This window comes from Rhipicephalus microplus, chromosome X, assembly GCF_043290135.1.
Source record: "Rhipicephalus microplus isolate Deutch F79 chromosome X, USDA_Rmic, whole genome shotgun sequence".
NCBI lineage: Eukaryota > Metazoa > Arthropoda > Arachnida > Ixodida > Ixodidae > Rhipicephalus > Rhipicephalus microplus.
Window position 1 is genome coordinate 207,018,192 of NC_134710.1, and position 6,943 is coordinate 207,025,134.

A 6,943-nucleotide genomic window follows, 5' to 3' on the forward strand; every position below is an offset into this window, starting at 1 on the left:
CGTGTTTGAGCGAAGAAATGACGCTGTAACCTGCCGGGGCATCGCTATAGAGGTTTGAACCGTCTCATACCCCTGTCTACAGCACTGATGTCTAATGAGGCAGTTTAGGAGAGGTTTTCTGGTTACTTACAGCGCAAATTAAAATGTAATTGAATATGCATAGACAAAAATATCGCACATAAAAGGACAATAGCTCTTTGACCTGAGGCGCAGAAAGAAAACTCGCGGTGCACGCCTATCATTCCACGTCGTACAGAGTTGCTATGGCTACTCAGGCTGCACGCTTATCGAAGTTCAACTTTCACTGATATTTTGAGACAGCCATGGCGTATAGCATCATGGTGTAGCTGCAGGCGGCTTTGGACTGGCAACCACTGTGGTGAATTGGCTGCCGCTCGTTATCCACACTATATATCACTGGCTGTTTAGGTTGTCCTGTTAGGCACTGTGTGCATGATAGGCGAGAACATTGCGGTTGCGACTAATATGGGTAAACTTCGAGACAGTCTCATGACTTACAGTCGCTGTTCTTGTAGTTCCCGACAGAACATATATTTCCTCGTATAGAACGATATGAACTCTATTTGTACTACACAACGTCTAGGATTTCGGAGAAGAATTCCGGAGTTCACGATGTTAAGGTGGGAAGGCTGTCCGGAACAAAAAGTTTTTCTTACTCTTCGCTAGAGGCATAGGCAAAGGAAAAAGGAAAGACAAAAAAAAAAACAGTGGAGACTAATAAGCAGGCATATTAGCGAAAAAAGAGAGAATGTGAGAAACAAGTACGTGTACTCTTTCATTCTCGCTGTAAAAGATCTATAAATGGTTCTGCGATTATGTGTAGTACACTGGGCAGGAAGTTAAGATGAATGATGGGTGCAAAGTTTGATGACAATAAACAAATTTTCCAGCAATGGTTTCAAATAACCGCAATGGAATTGGTTCGAAATTGCTAACAGCATTCTAATGGTCTGAAAACAAGGTGAATTCAAAACAAACAGGAGATGGATCTTTGTACGGTAATATGACCTGCATTAAGCATACACGAATTAAGCCATTTAAATGCTTCCCTGAAGTGCAAACAACGAATGGCGCACAGCGGTTTTAGTCACGCTAAGTGCCATAAACATATATAGTGTCATGAGACTTCAGAAGTGCAAGGGGATTTTAATTAGTTAAGATGTAACCAGCTCTTGAAAAGCGCATCTGTCGAGGCTGGATCTCGAGCGAAGACTACGCACGCGATATTCTTTTTCTTTTTCAGGGTGAGAGCCGCTCTTGCTCCCAACCAATCAGATGCAGGTGGCATTATCCCCCCTTCCAAAAAAAAAAACCAACAAAAATGATAAAAGAGAGGAAAAAACATAGCCTTGCCCCGATGCTATAACATAGGCCCGTGAAGAAAAAAAGGAAATAGTAATCCCAGATAAACGGAAAGTAGAAAATAAAGATGATGACAATAAGAAAAAAGTCGATGAACGTGCGACAAAGCTCACGAAATTGAAAATTGAATACAAAGACTGGTGAATGATAAAAAAAAAGAAAGTTACGAACGCGCAATGAATGGTTTCATGCGCACAACATGAACGACGTCCGGGCTTGGCCGTGTGCTGCAGTCCGTGCCTGCGGTGTTGTTGAGTCCCGGACCACTCCGTAGTTAACGTCACTGACGTGGTGAGTGCACTTTGTATGGGCCGAAATACCGGCTAAGTAGCTTTTCACTGAGACCTAGGTGACGAACGGGCATCCACATCCAAACTTGGTCTTCGGGGTTGTAGACCATGTCCCCATAGAGAAATGTACTACATTAAGAGTGGCCACTGGAGCCTATTCGCGGCCCAGCAAGAAAGGGTCCGACCAACCGATAAATGGCGTACCCATCGTCGCTTTTACTCCTTTTTAAGACATGTAATAGCCTCTTCAGCAGGACAATTATTGCCCAACTTGGCATCAATTTTTCAACATGATTGTGAGTGAGTAGCTTGGAGCGTTAGTATATGAGTACAAACGTGAGTGAGTACGTATGATTTTACTTTGCATTCGTAGTGAATTCTAAAGGTTAATTTTAGCGCTATGCAAAGATTTTATAGTGTGGTGAATACTCAAAATCCCAAAGAGCTGCTAATGGCCGGGAGTGGTGGCATACTTTTACTGATAATCACAGATGATTGAGAGAGTAGCCGCTCCAATTTATCCTGTTCTTCTCTTTTGCTTCTCATGAATTTCGCGTTGTATTATATCCGGCAATACGGCACAGTGGCATTGTTGTAAGTTGGTAAGTTGAGGATGCAGTGGTAAGCTTGTAAGTGACTTCCACGTATTGTTGAATCGGTATTGTTATAAGTAGGTTCGACTGCAAAATATGCACCTGTTTGACCTGGAAGAACATTCCAAATATATGTTAGAAAAGGGGACAAAAAAAAAAGGCATCATCACGGCCACCATGTCAGCCGAAATTTTGGAAATATACCACCAGTTCTTGCGTTCCGTACAGACTCTGAAAGGGTGATGTCCGCCTTGAAGTTAGAATGACTGACACTGTAGTGTACGAGTGTTGTATGATGCGTTTCGTATACAGGTTGTTGACAAGATGATGATTTGGTAATGTGTGGCCGAAATTTCCGGAGTCCTCCACTACAGTGTCTCTCATAATCATATGGTGGTTTTGGGATGTTAAGCCCTACATATCAATCGAGGTTGTGTTAATGTAGCCTATAAAGATGAGGACGTACATATCTATAATCTAACACTTTATCGTCATGCTCGTAAAAATTGTTTCGAAAAACAAAACAAGCGTATACCAAAATTCGATTGATTTGTGGGGTTTAACGTCCCAAAACCACCATATGATTATGAAAGACGCCGTAGTGGAGGGATCCGGAAATATTGACCACTTGGGGTTCTTTAACGTGCACCCAAATCTGAGTACATGGGTCTACAACATTTCCGCCTCCATCGGAAATGCAGCCGCCACAGCCGGGATTCGATCCCGCGACCTGCGGGATACCAAAATTCATAGACTAAAATATGGCCCACAGACACAACAGAAGATGTAGCATGAATCAAGTATTTGGGCGATAAACTAAGTAAGAAAAAAGACCAAATATTCGAGGAAATGGTGGGCAAGCAAGGGTAAAATGATGCGTTTGACGATGAAAGAGTACTGTTGCGTTTATTTTTTGTCTGTTTTGTAGGTTTTAATTGTGCGATAGCTTATTTTTGAACTTTTTCGATATAGTATAAATTATAAACGACTGTGCAAAAAAAGAAAAGAAAATATGAAACGCAAACAAAGGTCGATCATCGTTCATCGAATAAACCACACGTGGATTACACAAAGCGGCCCAAATTGTGCAGTTGGCTGCGGTATACATGCTACAGTCGGTGACAGCTAAATAATAAATACAGGCTCCGCCAACGAAGCCACATTGCCCTTATTTTTCATGCTTCCGCTGTGTTGCTACTTCACGTTGCGGAAACGACGGAATGCGATGAAACGTTGAAAAACACCCCGAGCTGCTGCCGCTTCGTTGCGCGTCAAACGCGGCTAAATAACACACTTCAATTGCATCAAATGACGATGGGAGAGGGTGATGATGTGTATGTGTGGATAAGAATGTAATTTTTGATTGGTTTGTCCTAACGATTACGTCATAGGAAAGGGCAACTAGTTGGACGCACAGGACACAAATGAATAGTGGTACACTTTATTTTTTATTCTTAGCTTGTCACCGACTATAGTTACACGGACGTGGCCGCAGAAATGGAGGCTTATCTTAACAAAGCGCTCCCCACTGCCACGATGACTAAAAGAGCGTGTGGTCAAATCGAGCGTACTTAACTCAAACCGTGCACATGCGCTCAATATGATACCATTTGCTAATTTCGAAGCACCGCAGCCGGGTTTCCGAGAGCACACAAAAGGCATTTAACCAAGTCACGCAAACTCGTACTAGTTTGGCGCTTAAAGCCTGTCGGCCAGGTTGAAGCCAGCATTATTATCGTACTTGCTGGAAAGTCTGCCGTCATCGCTTTTCCCCTTGGACTTGGTGTATAATACGATTCGTGTGAAGCGAGAAGCCGGTGGAAATGGCGCGCGTTCCTTTCAAATTCCGGTCGATGCGTGTATTTCCCTCAAAATGAAACGAGAAGATGGAAGGCCCACTGGCATCAATTTAAAAGCGGTTCCTCGGCGAACTGCGCTATGCTCAAGTGGTTCACAGCGCTGTGGAATGCTGTTCCTGACCGGATTCATTATTGCGCCGGGGTGGCATCGCACTGTGCACATAGCACGGTATTCAGTGAAGGGAAATAAAATAAGCTACAAACTGAGAAGTTTACAGAAGATAAAGCACATCGCCCACATTAACTTTGCCACTGGGCAGCGTAACCGAGAGTGGTCTGTGGGCTTCGGCCGACTTCGTCAACGTGCAGTAAAATTATTTCCTTTTAATATACAGCCAAGCTGAAGAGAAATGGGAAGAATTCATTGCAAACGAAGGCTGCCGAGCGGCCGGTCCGAGCCCACGTGCCATATCGAACTACTCTATAGGCTCGCAGAACGGACTGAAAAACACAAACTAAGGATGAGGATGACGACAGAAGGGAGGATTGCATGTACACAGTGAGTGGAGTAAAAAACTGTCTGGTTTGCACAACTGGGCTTAGGCCAAGGACTTCAAATAACGTTTTCTGGAGGTGGCTCATCTTCACCGCTGCATATGACGAGCACTCATCTCTTTCGCACTTGCGCAGAGGCCGCATAATTTACTACATCGTAGTAGTGTGCCAGCAACTGGGAGGATAGGCGAGGTGCGCCAATCGATGCGTCTATAATGCCACGACATTCCTGCGAAGCGAGCTAGCATGGCAGCTCTTGCCGCAGAAAGGTGTTAAAATTTCATTTGTGGGTCAAGTGTATACCGGCTCGGCATGCCCTTTCGCTGACGCTGTGGACGGAATGTGCCCGCAGAGAGGACAAAAAAAAGAAGAAAACATAATATGTCTTCTTTATATATTGGGCAGATGCCCAGGTGCTCCTCACCTTTCGTGGTGCAGAAAACTAGGCCTTTCACGCAGAGGCAACGATGCATTTTAAGGAGGACATTGAATAAAATTATGGCATTTTACTTGACAATATACCACAATATGATCATGAAGACCACCATTTTGGAGTACTGCGGGGTCCGCTGCGGTGGAGTAGGGGTTATGGCGCCCGGCTGCTGACCCGAAGATTACGGATTTGATTCCGATCACAGGGGTCGCTTTTCGGTGGAGGAGAAATGCCAGAAGCCCGTGTACCTGCACGATGTCAGTGCGCGTTAGAAAACGCCAGTTAATCTAAATTTTCGTAGCTCTCCACTACGGCACCTCTCATAATCATATCGATGTTCAGGGACGTAAAACACCGGAGAATAATAGGGAGCACTAAAGTACTGACGTTCGCGAATGGCACTCCAAGCCAATGCCGAATCGGTTGGGCAAATAGTGCTGCTTGTGATCACCATGGCAGCGACGATGCCATTGCACGCGTCCTTTGTGACTGTCCTCATTGCAGCTGCCGGAGACAACAGCTTTCGGCAACTTCAGCGCGGCCCAATGACCGGCCGCTTTCCGAGCAGACACTTTCGGAGTGCCGGTACGTACTCGCTAAACGACTATGACGCTCTGGTACTTGAGTGTTAGCGCGTTTTTTTTAATTTATTCATAACTTTTTTTCATTTTCCCTCCGTACCTTTCCCTCACTCCTTATCCCTTTCCCAGGGAAGGGTAGCAGAGCGGAAATTGTCCGCTGTTTAACATCCCTGCCTTTCACCTAACCTTTCTTTCTTTCTTTCTTTCTTTCTTTCTTTCTTTCTTTCTTTCTTTCTTTCTTTCTTTCTTTCTTTCTTTCTTTCTTTCTTTCTTTCTTTCTTTCTTTCTTTTTTCTTTCTTTCTTTCTTTCTTTCTTTCTTTCTTTCTCTGTTCTACTGCGGATTATTAAAGGTCCTCTTGGCTTCCGCTGGTTAACCTCTCTGCATTTCACTTAAGTTTTCTTTCTTTCTCTCTCTGTGGTGTTGCGGATTATTAAAGATCCTCTGGGCTTCCCCAACATGCTAGAGGGAGTGAAAAATGACGGCTTGTTTTTCACCCTCTGTCCATATGCAGACCAACCAGCTGGCTAGGCAATCGTCTGCCGTGGCCCAGTCGCGCACGACAGTGAACAAAGCAGGTAGTCCAGAAAGTTTAGCACAGCGATGAATTGGGCTAGTTGTTGGTTCTTTATTACGTATTCTTGCGCCGCCGGTCTTGTAGTTAATAAATAAATAAATAAATAAATAAATAAATAAATAAATAAATAAATAAATAAGCTTTTATTGCTCCTTGAGAATTATGGGGGTAGCGGAAAAAAAGCCACAGTACTGTGGCTTGACAAAACTCCAGCCCCTACAAAGACTACCACCAAACAGCCAAGTAGAAAAAAAAACTTTGCTGGAAATATCACATTTGAATTCAGTGCACTAATATAGGTAGCGGCAACATACAGTAAAAGCTAGGTTAAACAATAAAATATTTGATTCTTTAAGAAACATTATGCCTAATGAGACAGAGTCATGTAAAAGAATAAAGGGGGGGGGGGAAAGGTAAAAGGAAAGAAAATGCACAATTGCAATTGAAAATATTGTAATCTATACAACATAAGTTTATAGTTTAGGCCAAGAGAGTACTATGAAGTCAATGAAAGCACAACAGAAAGGAAATAAAAAAATATTGAGGGCAAAGAAAATGCCATGTGCCGAACAGATACGCATACGCACCTTATTATCACAAGGAGATGCTATTAGAAAAAAAAAACTTTTATCATCACCCGATAAAAATGAGCGAAGGGTGCGTATTGAAGCCGTCTGAGCAGATATGCCATATTTCTATTTAAAAGTGCAGCTAGTTGAAATAATGCCGACTG